Source organism: Crocodylus siamensis, chromosome 1 (genome assembly GCF_052110815.1).
Source record: "Crocodylus siamensis isolate JL-2025a chromosome 1, ASM5211081v1, whole genome shotgun sequence".
NCBI lineage: Eukaryota > Metazoa > Chordata > Crocodylia > Crocodylidae > Crocodylus > Crocodylus siamensis.
Genome location: NC_143395.1, coordinates 406042539 through 406064282, shown reverse-complemented (window position 1 = coordinate 406064282; position 21744 = coordinate 406042539). Strand labels below are relative to the sequence as shown.

The 21744-nt window shown below is 48.7% G+C and overlaps 1 long non-coding RNA gene across 2 annotated transcripts in view; it reads right to left on the bottom strand.

Moving 5' to 3' along the window:
- Window positions 1–12820, bottom strand: part of LOC149875352 (uncharacterized) — a 31355-nt gene extending 18535 nt beyond the window's left edge. Inside the window, exon 1 of one of the 2 annotated variants that reach the window (XR_016439651.1) lies at window positions 11672–12820. This is a non-coding gene — a long non-coding RNA (uncharacterized LOC149875352). Of the gene's footprint in view, window positions 1–2273; window positions 5234–11671 lie in introns of those variants that run through there. The other variant, XR_016439650.1, reaches the window with a different exon arrangement.
- Between the last annotated feature and the right edge of the window lie 8924 nt (window positions 12821–21744).

Here is a 21744-nt window from a genome sequence, read left to right as displayed (position 1 = left end):
CCCCCCGCAACTGGCTACAGCTGTGCCGCTCATGGGAGAGGGGAAGGTGGGCTCCACACTCCTCTCTGCCACAGTAGCCATCACCTCCTGCGGGCAGCAGTCAGGGTTGGGCTCTGCTTGGGGCAGGCAGTGGGCTGCAGACCTGGGTCCCTGATCCCATAGCCCTGGTAGCTGGGGGGCCCCTCTCCAGCAGGGCTGGGAGGAGTGGGGGGCTGTGGGTGGGGAGTGTGGGGCTCCAGCAGGACTGGGGGGCTGTGGGTGGGGAGTGAGGTGCAATGCCATGGGCAGGGCACCAGCATATCAGGGCTGCTCAGTGCCACAAAGCAGTGTGGGGGGGCCAGGGACAGTCACAGCTGGACAGGTGTCCTGGTGAGCAAAGGGGGCAGGGGCAGCTCTAATTTTCCATGATAAAAAAACCCAAAATCAAACACCAATATGTATAGGTATTTAGAAAGTATTTTATTATAGTGATTGAGGCAGTGGTGGGCCTCCAAATGGCTTTAAAATTATAAAGATATCAAGAAAATATTGCGTTCGTTGGATACCTATCTATATAGTGGTGTTTCATTTTAATCACAGAAAAATGCAGATTTGAGGGATTTTAATCAAAGAAGTTGAAATTTTTTAAATCACTGAATTTGCTATTTTTCAACAGAGAAAACGAAGATCCCTGATCTTTACCCTGGGGAAGTTCTTCTCCTCCTTCATCTCTAACAAGAAGTTGCTAAGCACCCTTAACTTCCACTGAAATCAATGCAGTGCTCAGAGAGGATAATATTCAGTATTTTGAAGGATCAAGTCCTTTGCCAGATGAGGGCCATTCTGTAATGCAAAGCTCTGCAATAGGGACAAATGAATTTTCTCAGATGAATTTTTCAGTAAGGTGAAATAGTCTTATGGGATACAGCACATAGTCTGTTCCCAGACTGAGAATGATGTGACTAAGGTTTTGGATTGGAGCACGAAGAATTGTTCCCAGTGTGTGATTCATCCTGTCTATGATTTCCCCTTGCAAAGTTTTCCCTACCAAATATGCAAAAACCATAGTGACACAGTGATACAAATGTCAGGTTGGAAGGTCTGTATTTCTAAGAGCTGTTTGCATTGCCTACCTTTTTTCATTTGTATAAAAAATACAAACAAATTCCTTGGGTTGGAATGAATGCTTCTTCAGGAAAAAAATAGTATTATTCATATATCTACATTTCACTTATGTTTTTAATAAGTGCCAAGGGGAGGACTGAGAAGAGTTCCTGACAGAAAGTAGAGCTAGAATCAGCGGAAGAAATTCAGATCTATATTAGCATCTGAATTTTCCTAAATTATGAGAGTACTTGGGTCTGATGGTTTAGTTTATAGTTAATTTCTAATGGCAAGTGAAATCCCATGCAGCAAAATCAAAAGGTATTAGTCCCATAGCAAAATCATGGAGCAGTTGTATGGTATGGAGGGATATAGTATTACCAAGATACAGAGTAGGATGCTTCCTGCTTCTCATGCTACCAGTAATGCACAAAATGCTGTCCCTGCTTTGTTCTGGCAAGATACTGCCTCTCCTAGGGTAAAAGATAAATCTCAACTGAGGGTGGTACAAATATCAAAGGACTGTATGAATGGTATCTAATTAAATATACCATTTAACATCTCAGTGTGCTAGATAAAACAGTGGGCCAGCCATCACACTTCTACTGAGTATTCTGTATAAGTGGCCTGTTGCAACCCTCCTTCCAAGTAGATTTCTCTTAAAGATAGGAACCCTATAATGTAAAACAAAACAACCCCCCCCCCCACAATCTATTAGCATGAATGGGTCCTTGCCCAGCTTTTCCTGCTCCATGTCTGAAACAGCTCAGAGCCTGACACGGGCAACCTGGCGGCACTGAAAGAAACCCTCTGTGCACAGGCTTTTCTCTAACATACTAGGCAAGGAAGTGACATTTGGACAGGTAGAAGCACAGGTATAACTGGTACATTTTGCTTCTGGGCAAGCTGCTGCTACAGAGGTTAATGCTGCTGAATTGTCTTCGGATAAGCAATTTAAAAGCTGTGGAAACCAAAGTTCAAAGTTAAGCATGCTACTGCCTCCTCTCCCCCCCATCCCTCAGCAGTGGCTTCTGCTTGGAGAAAACTCTGGCTGTCACAGAGGTGGCCCCCTGCCTCCGTTCCATCACCCCACCTCAGGCAACACTGGGGACTTGCACCTCACTCACCCACCTGTACGTATGCTGCTTAGTAAAAGCAATAATGGCCAGTCATTTTATTTTTTCTTTTACCCTTTTTCTCTCCAGGGTAGCAGACAAGTAGTGATTAATGATGTTATGTTATTTCACTCTTTAAAGAATTGTGCATTGCTTTGAGTTGCCGTTGCTTGCTGTAATGTCCACCCACGGGGAAAGCTGAAGTCTTCCTTTTATTTATTATTTTCATTATTTGGATTCCAGTAGCCTCTAGGTGAGATCAAGGCCCCCCCCAGTAAACGTACAGTGAATGACAGGTTTTGAATCTGAAAACAATAGTCTACAACAGCGGTTTTCAAACTTCCTAAAGTCACAGTAGCCTTTCATATCAAATCTTCTGACACAGAACCTCTACCCCGACCCTGTGAGCTGACATGGAGCCCAGTGACCCGAGCCAGCAATGGTGGTGCAACACTGGGCTATCACCCCTGATGACCTAGTGTTCTGCAGAAGATAGTTTGAAAACCGCTGGTCTTAAGTGCTAAGGAATGTGAGAAGGTGAGGGTTGTTATCACTGTGTGCAGCTACACAACATGCTACTACTGCACCGTCATTACTGCACATTGATTTAATGCTTGTATTAGCAGTAAATGCACAGTAACCAGTTACTGTGCAGTAGCACCAGCGAACGTCGTTTAAGTGATGCTACTGCACAGTGGCCTAATAATATTGTGCAGTAGAGTATTAGCACTCTCTGTGCTATGACATGCTACTGCGCAGTATTTTTCAGCTATTGTGCAGTTAACATCTTGTGTATATCCACTGTTTTATAGATAAGGAATTAAGAAATGAGAGGTGCATCTACACAAGATGTTTACTGTGCAGCTAATTAGCTCCGCGGTAAACATCTCAGTGTCTACACGTGCGTCCCTATTAGGACACAAGAAACTTGTATTTATAAGTACTACCCTGCTGCAGAGTTTTTTTTTGTGTGCAGCAGTGTACATATAGACGCTGCCTGGTGGCTAGCCCCTTGCTGAAGCACCTTTGTACCCTAGCCAGCCTCTCTGCAGCACATGGTGCTAGGCCAGAGCAGCCCCAGGCTGGCAGGCTGGCCCCCAAGTCCCCTGCTAGTTGGGGCTGCTCCGATTTGGCTCAATGCACTGTGGTCTGGGTGCATGTGTAAATCCTGCAAACAATAAACTCTGAAGCAATAATTTCCAGTGTTTATTGCTGCACATTGATGGCATGGGTAGACATGCCTGGGAAATTAAGTAGCTTTCCCAAGATCACACAGAATGTCTGAGACAAGAGTCAGAATTTGAACCCTCTTGAGGCCTTAATCAACCAACCATTTATATACACTGTCATACATCTCATACATCCATAACTATGTATGTCTATATGCATATATGTCATGTGTAAGTCTGTGTGCGAGATGGGATATTTATAGCTGAATAATAGGAAACACCTTCCCACCTTGCACAAATTTTTACAATTTCAAAAATGTTCACTTTTTTCACCAGGAAAAAACTAGCACTTTTCAGTTTGCACCAGGGGAGAAAAAAAGGAGAAGCAGACAGACCCTCACCCACCAAGGTGCAGCCAATAGTTCAGTGATACTGGCCTGACATACTGGAGATCCAGACACAGCCTCCTGCTCTTGCTCCATTCAGACCATTCTCCCAGGTGACAACTATAACCAACAGGTTAATTTTAATATGAGGCACTCTTGCTCTCTCCTCTTGCTGTTATTCCACTTCATATAAACAGTTAAACTTTTCCTGGAACAGAGACATTTACTTCACTCTCCGATATGCAAAGTAAGCCCCCACACCCCTAGGCCAGAGAATCAGTCTTACTCAGTGAACATGTATTTATGCAAAGTGGAATAACTCCAGCTGGAGATATTGCAGCAGAGTCTGTAATCCAGTGTTTGAGCTACAGGGTTTGGGATGTGAACAAATTGCAGAGGAACCTGCAGGCTATAGCTCTGATCACCAGCTAATTAGCTAGATGTCTTACTTTTCCTGGTTTGACCAGAAATTTCACCCTGAACCTAACACATTTTTCCCTGTGGAAATTTCATTGTAATTGATCTATATCTGAGAAAACTTTCTGTTTTACTAATCATTACTTCTCAACACAAAATTATTCTGCTAGAAAATTCTTGTTCACCTCTAGATATATTTTCTGTATGAGTCCTGAACCGCTCAGAAATGAGACCAGGTCAGGAGGCCTGAGGTTTCTGAGCTATTGCCAGCTGATTTCATGGGGAACAGAATTGTGTGGAGCTTAATAGCCTCCATATTTAGGGCATAGAAAATGTGGGAAAAGGGAAAGTTGAAACAGGCTTCCAGGTGTGATGAAAGAGTCTATGAAGAAGGCATGTGGAAGAGCTCTTAAGCTGCTGTTTTATGGAAAACCTTAGGAAAAGGACTGTAGGATGGACTCTCCCTCTAGCTCTGAAGAGCAAGATCATTTGGGGCTCTATTTAATCATGGAAAAATATATTTTTGGACTGCCTTCTAGTGTACCAATGCATGCACTCTCTCTCTCTCAATCATTTTCTGTTCAATATGAAGGCATATGTTGTAGGGAATGAAGGGGATGGCAGTATCTGAACTGCTGGCCCAGTTGGACAGGGTCTATCATCTTTTGATTCTCAATAGGCTCCTAGGATTTTTCCCTCTTTCTATACTAGCATCTGCTGCTAAACTCAATCCTCCTGTCCCTTAGTCTTAATTTTACTCTTCCAAAATGTACTATGTAATCTCCTCCTTCCAAAGGCTGGAGATCCAAGCAGCTTCTCATTCTGTGAGCATTACATGTACCTCTGTGCTACACATGGAGTTTTAAAAGCTTGGAGTTTTTTGCTCTGAGTCCATTAAATGTGATGAAAAGGTTGATGTTACTTGTGTCTCTCATGTGGCTTGTTTATGGGCAGCTGTCAAACTAGATGTGAAGAGGGCAGCTATACTGAAAGCATCCCAGGGAGCTACCACCCTAACACTCTCATCTGACAGCCTTAATGGGTGCATCCACATGAGCGTGGAGTGCCTCTTGCCCCACCTCAAACCCTTTTGAGGTGGGGCAATAGGCACGTGTGCAGCGTGGGGAGAAAATTAGACTCCTGGATATCCAGGGGTCTAAAAAAACCAAAGTTTAAAAAAGTGGTGCAGGGCATGGTCCCCGACTGTGCCCTGAGGCAACTGGAGGTTGGGTCCTCCAAAGAAATGCTCTGGCTGCCAGAGCGTCTCTATGGTTGCCCCTCGCCCTGGTGCTGAAACAAGTGGTCGGCCAGGCCACGTGTTTCAGCACCAGGGATCTGGTGCTGGTGAGTAAGGGGGGGCTGCAGCAGCTGGTGGGGGATGGGGCCTGGGGTGGGGCATGTGGGCCTTGCAGGGGGGTGGTAGCCCTTGGGGGGCCATTTGGCTCTTGTTGGGAGGCCATACCCCTTGTGAGAGTGTTGGGGGTCTGAGCCCCTTTTGTAGGGTTGAACCCCCTTTTGGGGGGTTGAACACTTTGTGTGGGGGATGAACCCCCTGTTGGTGGGTGTAGCCCTTGTGTGGAGATTGAACCCTCTGTTGGGGGGCTGACCCCTTGTGTGGGGGCTGAGCCCCGTGTTGGGGGGCCGTAGGCCTTGTGTGGGACACCAACCCCTTGTGTGGGAGCCATCACCCTGTGAGAGGGCAGCAAAATATGTATTCATGAATTCATGAAACCTGTATTTAGAGTTCACTTTATTATTATGTTAAGAGGCTTGATTTAACACTGTAGATATATCAATAAAACATTGTCAACTTTTTGCGTTCTCTGTCTCACTCTCTCTCTCTTTATAGTGGTCTTTTGTTTTACTTGTGGAGGAACATGGATTTGGGGGTATTTTACAGAGTGATTTGGGGATTTTTTTTTTATCAGGGATTTTTCAGTTTCCAATAGGGAACACCAGAATTCCTGCTAGGGAGGCCAGTGGCAGGAACTTGCCTGCTCAGAGCGGGCTGTGGCTGACCTCCTGAACAAAGGGGGCCGGGAGGACATGCCTTGACAGTTCAAAGTAGGCCACCACACCCGGAACATCTTCCGGGTGATAGCTGCCCAGATGGCCTGGCAGGGGCACACATAGCAGTAGTGCCGCACAAAGGCCAACCCTGCAACCACAGTCCACTGGCAGCTGGCCCAGAGGGGCAGATGCCTCTACTGGCTCTGCAGTCCCCATCCGAGTCTGGCAGGTGCATAGCAGGTCACAGCCAGGCAGCAGCCCCCACTGCCACACTGCTGCAGTGGGTAGAGGGTGTAGGGAACTCTCAGGGCTGCTTCAGCAGTCCAGCTGGCACAAGGAGTAGTGTCCACAGGTACCAATTGGTTGGGCCTAAGAAGTTCCTGACAGTGAAGTAGCTCTGAGCTACTTGCCAGGGCAGCTTTTATATTGCTGGGGCCAGGACAGGGCAGCTTTTTATACTGCTGGGGACAGTGCAGGCACTGGTCCCAGGCTCTAGCTCCCCCTGGCTGAAGATCTGGGAGGAGCCAGGCAGGGTTATTTTGCCCCTAGTGGCACAATTTGCTCCACAACAAAGTACATGTCTGAGCATGTGCACTGAGGCAAAAAGCTCCAGCTCAAATTTGCACCACTTCTATTTGAGCTGCTGCAAGTGCCTGTGCTTGCATGTGTGGACGCGCCCAATGGGTTTCGTCAGTTGAAGGTTCAGAGACTACTTCTCCACTGCTGCCAGTGTTTGGCAGGTAGCCTGCCTCTGGAAGCAGCAATTCTGTTTGACAGGTCTGGTTATGGTGACTCCTGGCTGACTTTACCCATGAATGCAGCTGTCATGGGCATGAGGGGGTGAGAATCTGAGTGGGCAGTCAGGCTACACTGCATTTCTGTTCCTCCAGCTTCAGAAAAAAGCAGATCCAGGCTGCAAGCCCTTGAACTATGGCTTGAGAGCAATGGGAGGGGGCATCAGCAGTGGTTCAGAAGACCACTAGTGGATCCAGTAGTGTTGAGTGAGGCTCCAAACCCTGCTGGCAGAGTTGGTTTTAGGGGTGGGCAAGATGGACAACTGGCCAGGGCATTGTGGTCGGGGGGGGTGCCACATGGACACACATGCACACACGTGTGTGAGCAGCCCATGATCACAGCAGCACTCTTTTCCTACCCCAGGCAGGAAGAGCAGTGCCCAAACCTGCCTACCCCCTTGGCTGAAGAGCCTGTCCTCCAGCCCAGCCAGTCTCCCAGCACCATGCTGGTCAGCTTCCCCACCACACTACGCCCCACACCACTGCCCACCCGCTGCAGTGCCACTGACTTGGGGCAGGGGGGATGGTTGCTGGGAGATGGCTTGGGTCCTGGGGAGGGCCCTGGGCCTGGGAGCACCAAAGCACAAGTTCACCCAGGGTGCCATTTTCCTTAAGGCTGGCTCTGTCTGGTGTTGCGGGGATTTGTTGGCCAGGTGGGTTACAGCAGCAAGTGGAGCAAAGAATCCAGGAACAGAAAATAAGCCAAGGGGCCTGGGGCAGTTGCCATTTCCCCCTCTATTTGCATCACCCAACATAGCCCATGTTAGCAGCAACTGTGGCATAAAGAGGGAAATATCAGCCACACTTGCACCTGGGTATCTGAGAGCCCTCCTGTCTCTAAGCACCAGTGATAGTTTGGCCCCTGGCATGAATTTTCTAGTGCTGTCTCTTCCTTCTTGAATGGCTCTCTGCCTGACAAGCTCTATGGTGAATGCCAATAAGAATGACTGGCAGATGTCTAGTATGCACCTGAAGCATTACTAAACCCAGTGGGGATGGAAAGTGTTCTGCACGTGGCAGGTCTGGGCTCCAAACGAGCATCCTGGAGCACTTCCACTTATGAACCCTAAGATCAAAAGATGCAGTGGGATGGGATGGGATGGGATGCAGTGGGGTGGGGAGGGCAGCAGAGGGTTCTGATGGGAAACAGTTTTTCACTCCTGTGCATTTTTTAAATTTCAAAACTATTCCCAGTCTGTATTTGGGCAAAAGTGAGTGATTCAGAAGTTTTTCATGAGAAATGAGACCAATCCCTCACCCCTGCTCCTGGTGGTTAGGACTCCCCTCAGAGGTAGGAGGTCCATGTTCAAACCATCTGGTTGGAGTCAGGCAGAGAAATAACTTAAAGATCAGTCTCCAACATGCCAAATAAGTGTCCTCACCAGTGGGCTATACTGGGGTGAATTGTCCCTCTGGTTTTGATCAAAAATGTCGTTCTGCACCCATGGGGAGTCTTATGGGTTGAAATGGGGTTTATTCATGCAAAAAATCTTCAATTGTGTCAAATCAGCATTTTCCAACAATAGAAGTCACTGGAAAATTCCTGCCCCACTCTAGTTCTAACCCACTGTGCTAAACAGCCTCCAGAATCGAAGGAAATCTTTGTTTTGCTCAATTTATATCATCGCTGAGAAATGTGATGCTTCTTTATATACCATCTGTTAAATCAGCTAAGTATTAGTAACTGAAATGCACAGCTGAAATCCCTGGGGAACTATAATCAAGGCCACGTTATTATATGTCTCTCTATTTGCATCCTTGCAGTGAATACTAAATACAACCATTCTTGAGTCTTAAACAAATGGTGTTATTTATTCTTCCTGATTTTGTGCTGTGAATGTAAATGCATAGACTTTTCTAAGCTAAACAGGAGCTATAGGTATGGTAGATTATGATAAAAAATCATGAAATAACAGATTGTGCACTTTGGAGTACAAAGCCTGCTGAGAGCTAGCACAGTGCTTATGTGCTGAACTTGAAGCTGTTTGCTTGGCATTAGGGCCAGCTGCCTTCTGAACTTTATCCAGTGATGTAAGGTTGTGCTGCTTAATTTTAACAAACATTCATTTTATAACAATGAAACGTTGCTCACTTAATGGAGCTTTGCTCACTCCTTGCACTAATACACTTCCTCCACCAAATTCCAGTAAGATTTTTTTTTATGAGCCAGGTATGTAAGGCATGCCAGGGGGTCACACACATCTACTTTTAAATGCTTTTTAACAACTTAACATGAATGCATAAAAAAGTAAGACAACTCACAACTGAAAAGAACTAAACACAAATGCATGTATTCAGGTTCACTATTAAGTGAAGACACTCTCTGTATAAAGCAGCCTTATTTCAGAAAGTTCCTGTTTTTTTTCATGATTTAATACCACACTTCTGGTAAATCAGAATCAAAATGGTTTTCACCAAGTTTTGCTGGTTCTTTTCTCACTTAAGTGAAAGGAACAGCTGAATTGTGTTCACCTGCCAGGCATTCACATCTGAATAGGTCTGTACAGTCTTTTAGTTCTGTACAAAAGCCCTGTTCTGCACAATTGCTTCTTGGCCTATTTTCCCTGTAAAATCAATGCGAAAATAAAACACTGAAATTGAGCTCTGCCTGTGCTTTCCATATAAGTGACCCTTGCTTCTCTTCCTTTTCTGTTCCACAGTACCTGGACAGCTGATAAAAGCCTCTTGCCATGGATCCATAATAATGGGTCCCATTAGTAATCCTTCACATTAGAATAAAAATGATGTTTCTCTTCATATAATTGTTACTCTAGAACACTGAAAAACCATTAAAACACTAACATGCTCACAGAAGCTTAATGAGCAAGTTCCTTATTATCAGTCACTGTATCCTGCCAGTGTCCTGAATGGTACTTGAGCTCATTGGGTACAGCCTGGGCAAAGCTTATCTACCTTGGAACAGTTTTTTTTTTAAAGACAAAGCTGGCTGCTATTAAACAGTGGACTTCAAACCTGCCCTAGATTTAAGTCCTTTAAAGTCAACAGAGCTCAGCAAAAGCTTTGTTCTTCTTGAATCTCTTTCAGATGTAGTGACTGACATGTTTTAACTACTTGCTCTAGAAAAGGGGTGCTCAACTCCTGGCTCCCAGGGCCTTGTCATCCGGCCTGTGGGGAACCACGTAGGCCATGTCCCTGTACACTAGATCTGGAAGGCCGAGTCTGATCCCAACACAGAGACAGCAGAGGTGGCACGGGGTCCCAGGGTCCCAGTTCTAGTGTGTGGAGCCCAGTGGAGACAGCATGGGATCCTGGGACCCCAAACCTGGCACGCAGAGCCTGGCGGAGGCAACTCAGCATCCTGGGGCCCCAGTCCTGGTGCACAGATTGGGGAGGAGGTGGTTCACAGTCCCAGGGCCCTGATCTTGGTACACAGGGCTCCACAGAGGTGGTGCAGGACTCCACAGTCTGATTCCCATATGTGGGACTGGGCAGAGGCAATGCAGGGCCCTGTGGCCCCAATCACAACATGTAGGACTTGGCAATGGCAGCATGGTCTGGATTCAAGTGCAAGCCTGACCCTGGGGTGCAGCATCTGATCTGACCCACGGACTGGCCTCAGGCCACGCATTTGCACAGTGAGGCCTGAAGGTTGAGCACCACTTTTCCAGCAGCATCTTTTCAAAGCAATGCACAGGAATTTAGCTGCACCACTCCTGTTAATCTTAAATTGCTTTAATGGGAGCAATCACTTGTTTCCCACACACTCTTGAAAACATATATGGAGAAAGTTTAAGGAGTTAAGTAGATCACAATGGGAACCGAATGACCCAACATAACTCAGCTGGCCTTATCCTAAGCAGTCTGACCAAAGCTCCAGTACCTAAAAAGCAAACAGAGGGGGCTGTATGAACATGGGAACATGTACATACACCCTGCTAATGGAAAACAGGAACACTGGGGAAGGCCTAGTATTAACAGAGACAGGTTCTTGACAGCAAAGGGTTAAGCAGGCTCCCCGCTCTCTCTCAGAAGCAGATGAGATCTAGCCACACACTTGTCTGAATAAACAGTGATCAATGGTGCTGATGTCAGTGATGAAATTATTCCCTAATCAGCCCGTGGCAGAAATTTAATCAGAAAGCAGTTTTTTTCTGAAACCATTTTTTTCTGAAACACCTTGTAATCTAGATATGAATACTGGGGATGCAATGCTTTCTTTCATATATAAGCAGAACTAAGAAGAAATTAAACAAAGCTGATCAATGAAAATACACTACAAAAAGAACAGAAATGGGGAAGGATTAATGCAGTGATTCTCAGCTAGGATGCTGCAGTCTTGATTCACAAGATAAACCCAAAGGGCTCCTACAGACATGCAGGAAGCCTGCTCCAACGCACTGGAAATCCAGCACATAGCAGCAGACTTGATTACGTGGAAATTGGTGTATCCTGGCAGGCTTCTGCATCACACGTATGAACATACCTCTGAGTCCCCACACTGAAAAAATGGCAACATGGTGCTTTGAATTAAAACATGTTCAATTAGCTTTAGTTCAAAGCACCCCACAGTCATTTTTTCAGACCAGTGATGCGTGGGGTTGCTAATACACTTGATGTGTGGATGCCTTTTATTAGTGCAGCTAACTAATTAAAGCACCTGGTGCTGCATCCCAGAGCACATGTAAAAATGCCCAGTGATTACAAATAGAAATCCATAGCATTAAAAACATTCTGACCTATTATGGTTTTTCTGAGTCCTTTGCAACAGAAGAGTTGTTCTGGTATTTTTCTGTAGTCAAAAAATAAGCAAAAATTCAGAGCTGTTATTTTCTGAGGGGTGCCTTGAGTCCAGTGAGGGCTGCCTTGAATCTAGAAAGATCAAGATCCACATTTTACATGGCACTGATAACACCTCTTCTGAAATATATACGTAGTGCTGGCTTCCTGTGTTTAAAAAAGGTCAGCTCAAACAAGAATAAGTACAAAGAAGGAGTCATAGGTGGATCACAGGAGTAGAGAGCCTTTCTTAGAAGAGCAGATCAATGGCATGTTTAATACTGCTAGCTTAGCATGCCAGGCAGTGCCATGCTTCTCTGCACACACTAATTTCCCAACCACAATTATGTGGCACTGCAGCCAGACTGATTGTCTCTCTCTCCCTACCAGCTGAACTAAGTATTTATCCCACAGTGCTGCACTAAAGCAGCTACACTGCTTCTGACGCTGGACAAAGGGCACGTGAAGCAGCACAGCAGCTTTCTGTATAGCATTGCCTGGCATAGTCGAGTAGATGTGCACACGTGTTTGAAAAGGCCATAGCTTGTTTAGCACAGGAGAATGAAGGCTGAAAGGAGAAGGGGAACTTTTATATTTTTATAAATATATTAGAGCAAATACCAGGGATGAACAAGAACCATTTACGTTAGAGGACAATGTAGGCACAAGAACAAATGGGTATAAATTAGCCTTGAATGAATGTAGGCTAGAAATCAGGAGGAGGCTCAAGAGGTCCTCAAGAGGTCATCTAGTCCAACTCTCAGCTCAAAGTGAGACCATCTCCAACTAGATCATCCAAGCCAAAACTTTGTCTATTGGGGTCTTATAAATCTCCAAGGATTGAGATTCTACCACCTCCCTAGGTAACCTGTTGCAGTGCTTTACAACCCACCTGGTGAGAAAGTTTTTCCTAATATCTAACCTAAATTTCCTTTGCTGCAACTTGAGACGGTTGCTCCTTGTTCTGTCATCTGCCACCATTGAAAACAGTCTAGTTCCATCCTCTTTGGAAGCCCCCTTCAGGTAGTTGAAAGCTGATATTAAATCATTGCCGCCACCCCACCTCCCCCTTTCCACAAAAGTCTTCCCTTCTCTAGACTAAATAAGCCCAGTTCCCTCAGCCTCTCCTCAGAAGTCATGTCCTCCAGCCCCCTCACTATTTTCAATATCCTCTACTGGACTCTCTCCAATTTGTCCACCTCCTTTCTGTAGTGGGGGGAAAAGGGTGTGCAAAACTGGATACAGTACTCCAGATGTGGCCTCACCAGTGCTGAATAGTTTCATAGTTTCTAGGGTCAGAAGGGACCTGAGCAGATCATCTAGTCCGACCCCCTGCCATGGCAGGAAAGAATACTGGGGTCAAATGACCCCAGCAAGATGTGCATCTAACCTCCTCTTAAACACCCCCAGGGTAGGAGCCTGCACCACCTCCCTTGGAAGCCGGTTCCAGACCCTGACAGTGAAGTAGCGCCTCCTGATATCTAACCTAAATCTACCCTCTGCCAGCTTGTGACCGTTATTCCTGGTCACTCCTGGCAGTGCTCGGGGGAACAGGGACACCCCCAATGCCTGCTGATCCCCCCTGACTAGTTTATAACAGGCTACAAGATCCCCCCTAAGCCTTCTCTTTTGGAGGCTGAACAGGTTCAGGTCCCATAGCCTCTCCTCATAGGGCCTGCCCTGTTGTCCCCTGATCATGAGAGTGGCCTCCTCTGGACCCTCTCCATGCTGTCGACATCCCTCTTGAAGTGCGGCGCCCAGAACTGGACGCAGTACTCCAGCTGCGGCCTGACCAGTGCCGCACAGAGGGGGAGGATCACCTCCTTAGACCTGCTCGAGATGCATCTGTGGATGCATGCCAAGGTGCGGTTGGCCTTCCTGACTGCCTCCCCACACTGCCGGCCCATGTTCATCTTGGAGTCGATGATGACCCCCAGATCCCTTTCCGCCTCCATGCTGATAAGAGGGGAGTTCCCTAACCTGTAGGTATGGTGCCGGTTGTTCCTCCCGAGGTGCATCACCTTGCACTTGTCTGTGTTGAAACCCATCCTATTCTCGTCTGCCCACCCTTGTAACCTGTCTAGGTCTGATTATAGCCTGTTGCATCCTTCCAGTGTGCCCATGTCCCCCCACATCTTAGGGTCATCAGCAAATTTGAACAGGGTGCTTTTTACCCCCTCATCCAAATCGCTGATGAAGATGTTGAACAGTGCGGGCCCGAGGACCGAGCCCTGGGGGACCCCACTGCCCACGTCCTTCCAGGTTGAGAAGGACCCATCCATTACCACCCTCTGGGTGCGGCCCTCCAGCCAGTTGGCGACCCATTTGACTGTGTGGGTGTCTACACCACAGCCCCCCAGTTTCTTAATGAGAACAGGGTGAGAGACAGTGTCAAAAGCCTTCCGGAAGTCCAGGAAGATTATATCCACTGCTACCCCTGCATCTAATGATCTGGTGATCTGATCGTAAAAGGCCACCAGGTTGGTCTGACAGGACCTGTCACTGATGAACCCATGTTGGTTGCCCCTAAGCATGCAGTCCCCTGCTGGCCCCTCCTGGATGTGTGCCAGCATAATTTTCTCGAACAGCTTGCCTAGGATCGAGGTGAGACTAACCGGCCTATAGTTTCCCGGGTCCTCCTTCCTGCCTTTTTTGAAGATGGGGACCATGTTGGCCCTCTTCCAGTCCTCCGGTACCTCACCAGAGCACCACGAGTGCTTGTAAAGCTGTGCCAGGGGACTTGCAATGACCTCGGCCAGTTCCTTTAGAACTCTGGGGTGGAGATCATCCGGGCCGGCTGACTTGAATACGTCCAGCCCCTCCAGAAGCTCCCTAACTAAATCCTCGCTAACCCGTGGCCCATGTGTGCCTCCCCCGGGGCCCGAGGGGGCCCAGCAGGAAGGTGGCTGTTCTGGTCTCTACTTAGGAAGACAGAGGCAAAGAAATCATTAAACATGTTAGCTTTGCTGTCTGTTGTGACGACCAAGTTTCCCATGGCGTCCTGCAAGGGCCCCACATTACCCGGGACCTTCTTTTTACCCCCTACATATTTAAAAAAGGACTTCTTATTGTCCTTAATCTGGGAACCTAGCCCCAGTTCCATCTCTGCCTTGGCCTTCCTAACTACCACCCTACATCCCTGAGCAACTACAGAATAGTCCTCCCTGGTGATGACCCCTTCTTTCCATTGGGTGTAAGCCTCCTTTTTAGCAAGGAGACATTCCCGGATGCTTTTGGTGAGCCATGAAGTCTTGTGTGCTCTCCTGCTCCCTTTGATCCTCGTTGGGATTACCTTCCTTTGGGCTTGAAGGATCGTCTCCTCAAGGAGCGACCACTCTCCTTAGACACCTGGCTCCCCTCCCCTCTGGGACCTCAGTGCTTCTCCAACTATCCTCCTTAGCTCGTTGAAGTTTGCCCTCCTAAAATCTAGGGCCACTGCCTTACTGCATGCCTTTGCCACCTTGCGCTGGATGGTGAATTCCAGCAGGTGATGATCGCTGTCGCCCAGGTGGTCGAGCACCCGCAGCCCCCTCACCAGGTCATCACCCGTGGCCAGCACTAGGTCCAACAAGGCATCCCCCCTGGTGGGGCTGTGCACCTCCTGGGTTAGATGGAGGTCCTGCACTCTGGCCAAGAACCTACATGAGCGGTCAGATCTGGCTGACTGTTCTTCCCAGCAGATGTCCGGGAAATTCAGGTCCCCCATGACAACCACATCCTTAGACTTCACTACCTCTGTGAGCTGACCCTAGAATTCCTGGTCAAGCTCTTCTCCCTGGTTGGGAGGTCTGTGGTAGACTCCCACCGTTAAGTCCCTTTCCCCTCGACTGCCTTGTACTCTAACCCAAAGCACTTCAGAATGCCCCTCCCCTGACTCCTTGCTAATTAACGAGGATGTGTATTCCTCCTTAATATAGAGCGCCATGCCCCCACCTCTCTTTCCTATCCTGTCCCTCCTGTATAGCCTATAGCCCTTGACATTGACCGCTCAATCATGCGTTTCGTCCCACCACATTTCCGTAATCCCCACTATGTCTGGGCTGGTGTCAGCCAGCAGGAGGGTGAGTTCCTCCTGCTTGTTGCCCATACTACGAGCGTTTGTGTAGAGGCATTTGAGGCCTCTTGTGGGTGTGTGTACTGACCCCCTAGTCCCAGCATTACCCTGGCCCCTCTCTCTTACCTGTTTGTTCGCTTCGCTCGTTGGTCTGGGCTGGGCTGTAGTTGTGGGTGCTGTTTGGTCTGGCAGTCTGATGTTTCCTCCGCCCTCACCTTCCCCCGATGAGCCTAGTTTAAAGCCCGCCGGAGGAGGTCTGCCAACCTAGAAGAGAACACACGCTTACCTTTAGGGGAAAGGTGGAGCCCATCCCATCCCAGCATGTCTCTCGTCATGATGTGCCGGTCGTGGCTGAGGAAGCCAAAGCCCTCCTCAAAGCACCATTCCTGTAGGCGCCAGTTGGTCTCCACGATGCACGTTTCATGCCGTCTGCCTCATCCACTCACTGGCAGGATAGAAGAGAAAACCACCTGTGAGCCCATCTCCTTCAGCACGCACCCCAGAGCATGGTAGTCTTCCATCAGGTGATCAGGGCTCCTCCTGGCCACATCGTTAGTGCCCACATGGACTAGGACCATGGGGTAATAATCGGTGGGCTGGATTACGGTCTGGAGCATCCCTTTCACGTTCTGAATCCTCGCTCCAAGTAGGCAGTATACCTAGCGTGCTGAGGGGTCCCGGCGACAGATGGGGCCCTCTGTACCTCTCAGGATGTAGTCACCAATGACGATCATGCGACGCTTCTTCCTCCTGGCCTTCTTGCCTCCTTCAGCTTGCACGGGACCCGGTGTGTGTGGAGTTGCCTCCTCCCCGGTTTCATCCTCTCTGTCCTCCTCCTCCAGGGCTGCCAGAGCTTCGCACCTGTTCTCCAGCTGGACTGTAGGAACTAGTGCTGCCATGTCTCGAGCAGCCCTGGCATGGGAGGTGACCGTCTGCCACTTAGCAGTGGAGGGCTCATTTTGAGGTGCATCCTCCTTGGTCGTACAATCCTGCAGGGAAAGAAAATAGCTGTCAATTTCTTCCTCTGCCTCCCTGATTCCCCTCAGCCTGCTAACCTCCTCCTGGAGCTCCCTCACCTGCGCCTCCAGGGCCCTAAGGCAGGCGCCTGCAGGACAGGTGTGGGGGTCTCCAGTCCCTGCCCTCTCCAGTCACTTCCCCGATCTGCTGACAGTGCTGCTATTAATACAGCCCAGTATGCTGTTAGCCTTCTTCACAAGAAAGGCACACTGCTGGCTTATATTCAGCTCACTGTCCACTGTAACCCCCAGGTCCTTTTCTGCAGAGCTGCTGCCCAGCCAGTCAGTCCCCAGCCTGTACTGGTGCACAGGATTGTTCTGACCTAAGTGCAGGAATTTGCACTTGTCCTCATTAAACCTGATGAGATTTCTTTTGGTCCAGTCCTCCAATTTGTTGAGGTCTGTTTGTATTTGGCTGTAGCTTGCAAATTTGACACATTGGAGGGTGAATTTGGCTGTAGCTTGCAAATGTTGGGCTGTAGCCACCAAACTTGGAGGGTAGTTTCACTTAGTGGATGACCATTCAGTTACTCCTCCATGCAGGTTTATTGCTCCCATTACAGGATAGGGAGATGTCTGTGTGTCTCTGGAGGGTGATCCTATTCTGAGTGGGAGACTAAAGAATCGCATCTCTGCAATATTCAAGTAAGTCAGAGATAGCCTCAAGCTTCACTCCGGTCAACAACTAGGTGACACAGAAATCTGCCCTAAATATTCTTTGGCTGGAGAAAATGTTGCAGGGTTAAACAAAACTGAGGGAAAAGGTGCTAGCATCCTTCTACCTCAGACCCAAGTTCAATTGTCTCTTCTGCCCAAGAGAAACTAAACTTCTATCTGCCACCTCCCAGAAGAGCACCCAAACCATCGGCCCATACAGCGTTTTGGGATGGGGCTTTCTAAGTCTGTCTTGCTGATGATGCTCCTTTTTGCATGAACTAGTTAAATATCTATGGGACCAGGAAGAGAACTAACCCTGGTAGCTTGGCTGGAAGGTTGGCACAGCTGTGCTCCAATCCTTGCTCCCATGAATATCGAAGTATTTTTCTAGACTGTGGAACAGTGTCAAAAGGAGAGAATGGGAACATCTTATGCAGGGCACACGATGGCACAGGGTTAGGGAAGTCTCCTGGGATCTGTCCTCAAATGTGCTCAAGCAAAGGAGAAATTTGAAGCAGACAGACACCTGGGCTAGTCTCTCAAACAATGGCTATTGAGTGAAATAGGACCATGCTTCCTCTTTTTTTTTTCCTCAGTAAAAAAAGTTTTTAAACAATGTGTATTTGGGAAAAAATCTTCTATGAAGTGTTTTGATTTTTTCCAGTTTTTGCCATCATACCAAAGAAGTTGTTTGCCCAACTGCAGTATTAAGGTACCCAAGAGGGCATCTTCCACCTCAAAGTGATTACAAGGTACATACAGAAAGAAATGGATCTGTGGGTGTAGACCCATGTTCCATAGTTTCATAGTTTCTAGGGTCGGAAGGGACCTGAGCAGATCATTGAGCCCAACCCCCTGCCATGGCAGGAAAGAGCATCGGGGTCAAACGACCCCAGCAAGGTGTACATCTAGCCTCCTCTTAAAGACCCCCAGGGTAGGAGCCTGCACCACTTCTCTTGGAAGTTGGTTCCAGATCCTAGCCGCCCTGACCGTGAAGTAGCGCCTCCTGATATCTGGTCTGAATCTACCCTCTGCCAGCTTGTGACCATTATTTCTAGTCACTCCTGGCAGTGCTCGGGGGAACAGGGACTCCCCCAGTGCCTGCTGATCCCCCCTGACTAGTTTGCAACAGGCCACTAGATCCCCCCTCAGGCTTCTCTTGTGGAGACTGAACAGGCTCAGATCCCGTAGCCTCTCCTTGTAGGGCCTGCCCTGCTGCCCACTGATCATGTGAGTGGCCCTCCTCTGGACCCTCTCCATGCTGTCCACATCCCTCCTGAAGTGTGACACCCAGAATTGGATGCAGTACTCCAGCTGCAGCCTGACCAGTGCCGCATAGAGGGGGAAGATCACCTCCTTGGACCTACTCGAGATGCATCTGTGGATGCATGACAAGGTATGGTTGGACTTCCTGACTGCCTCCCCACACTGCCAGCCCATGTTCATTGTGGCAGGGCACTGTGTGTGCCTGCCACTTTTAGGCCCTGGAACTGGCAGCCTCCAGGTGCCTAAAGAGGGCAGCCATTTTGGGTTCAGGGCTGCCCATATAAACAAGGCAGTTTGGCTGCTGGAGAGCAGGCAATACCACCCCCTGGTCAGAGGGCTGTTGAGTTTCATCTAGAGGCAGGGGAGGAGCTGTAGGGGATGGTAGGAGGCTCTTGGTCCTGGGTCTGACTGGAAACTGCACCCTGCTGGGAGTGGGTGGCCTGGTGGGGCTCCCAGTGGCATGGGAGCGCCCAGGAAATGCCAGTGATCACCCCCGTGAAAGGTGGGTTGGGTGCCTTAACCCCTAGCCCTCACCTTTGGGTGGGTTGTGTTCCACTGGAGGTAGTTGTGGGGGTACAAGCCCTGAGGAGGAGAGCAGAGAGGCCAGGTGTGGCTGAGGCCTACCTGAGCCCTGCGGGGGTTTGAGACCCCGAGGAAGAGAGTTGGGGTCAGGTATGGCTATGGCCACCTGAGCCCACCTAAGGAGGGAAACCCTGAGACTCTGAATAAAGGGGGTGTTATGAGTAGGGGAAACCCCCAGTGGTGAGGGGGGCAGTGGGGGAACTGAGGGGGCAGCAATGAGAAACCCGAGTAGAAGCCCCAGTGTGAGGGGCAAAGCCCAGTGAAGGAAGAATGGGGGCTCAGCCAGAGAGAGCGAGAGCTGAGTCCTGTCCCCCAATAAGTCCTCCATCACTGGGAGGCAGAGTGTGGGTCAAGGATAACACTGGTAGTAGGACCACGACCTGCTGCCCAGGGGGGAAGTGAGAGTCCCTTGTGAGACCCTGAGGCACCAGTCACTGTGTGAGGTACCGCAGCTCCCCACATCTGTGAAGGAGGCCCCAGAGAGTGGGACCCCAGGGAAAGAGTAACGGTCATATATCAAGGCTTGCCTGAGTTTCCCCTGACTGGCCCAGGTGGGAGCCAGTACCAGGAGGGTCAGAAAGGCAAGGAGGCCCACCGAGAGGGCCCTGGGGTCCTGACTGGCCTGGGGGTGGGCCGGGGCTAGTGTGAGCCAAAGGCCCCAGTGAGGGGATCACACCCGAAGGGAAACCGATGGCAGGGAGATGTGTGGCCCGGTATGATGGCGGCAGAGTCTGCCTGAAGGGAGGAACCCAGGTGGGGTCCTACAGTAGGATTCTGGGCCCCATTGTGGGGGGCTGGCGCGTGAGACCATCATGAGGTCATCTGCGAGGCTTGGGGTGTAGGAGAGAAATGGAGCCACAGATAGCTCCCCCTATCAGTGAGGCAGAAAATGGGCAGCCTTCTGCTTAAATTACATCTATTAATCCATTATTAAGATCAAGGTGCGGCGGGCAAGAAAGCGGGCCATTAGCCCAAGAACAGGTGCGCAGGCTGCACAGAGATCGGCTCTGAGCAGCCCCCGTTACATTCATCTTGGCATCAATGATGACACCAAGATCCTTTTCTGCCTTTGCACTGACGAGAAGGGAGTTCCCCAGCCTGTAGGTATGGTGCTGGTTCTTCCCGCCCCAGGTGCAGCACCTTGCACTTGTCAGTGTTGAAACCCATCCTGTTCTCATCCGCCCACCCTATGACTGCTCTAGGGCTGATTGCAGCCTATTCCTCCGGTCTAGCGTGCCCACATCCCCCCACATCTTAGTGTCGTCAGCAAATTTGAACAGGGTGCTATTTACCCCCTCGTCCAAGTCACGGATGAAGATGTTGAACCAGGACTGTTACCAGGACTGAATCTGCAAGTTGCTGTCCCTGGGCTCTGTAAAGGAGGGGAGTTCCCTTGGGGTGGACCGGCAGTGAAGAAGTCTATTCTGTCTTAACTCTTTGGTGCTCTCCAAGTGGGGCTGGAGGTAGAGGATTTTTCCCCCTGCTGCCAGCTTACACTGCTGCTCACAGACCTTAGGGACAATTTTGTGAAGGAGACTGATCTACCCATCAGTTTTTATGTAGAGACCGATAAAGCCGCATGAATTCTGACCTCCATGCATGTTTTTAGCAGGTCTGATCTGACTCGGTAGTGCACGAAAAAGAGGCTGGCTATTTCTTCTACCTTTGTGCTGAGTCAGTATTATTTCGGTGGAGCAATAGTGACATCTAGTGCCCCATGGTGTTTTGTAAAAGAACTCGGGGCCCCTACCTCATTTGAATTCAGTTTTGCTGCGTTTCAGTTCACTCCCCTCATGGAAGGGGAGCACAAGCTCATGTGTAGGCTCAGGGTAAATAGGATAGGGTATATGTTTTCAAAGAGTCTCCAGCGAATTTAAAGAAGAGTTCACGTGACCTAGATTCTTGCCGGATTTCCACCAAGTGCCTTTTATCTGTGCTCACTTCTTCATCGACAAATACATCCTTTGTTGCGGATGAGGCTGTCCAGTTTCAATGCCTGCAAACGACATTAATATCAAGGAGCACTCCCATAGCTCCAGATGTGAGCTGCCCGTTCCGGGTTTGAGATCTGTTCAGGAAGTGATGTTTGTGGAATTTAATCGGAAATATTGTCTTTGCGCATACAGAGATGCTTTCCTCGAATACTTGGCCCCACCTCAACAACGGGAATGCATCATGAAACTCATGTTCAGACTGATGCGTGGCCAGCCATCTCCATCTGAACATTTTGTTATAGGGACAACTTTACAGTTCAGTAATTCTCTTATCTACTCTGCTTAAGGTGGCTGGTATTTTACTAGGCTGGGCAAGTCACTCAATTGACCGATCAAATATCGTCAACTGACTGCAATTTTTTTGACTGGTCTAAGATTATAGCAATTTTATGTGGAGTGAATATATTTTTTGCAGTTTTTTTTAATTGTTTTTTGACATGTTTCTTAATGGAAAATTTGTGCTT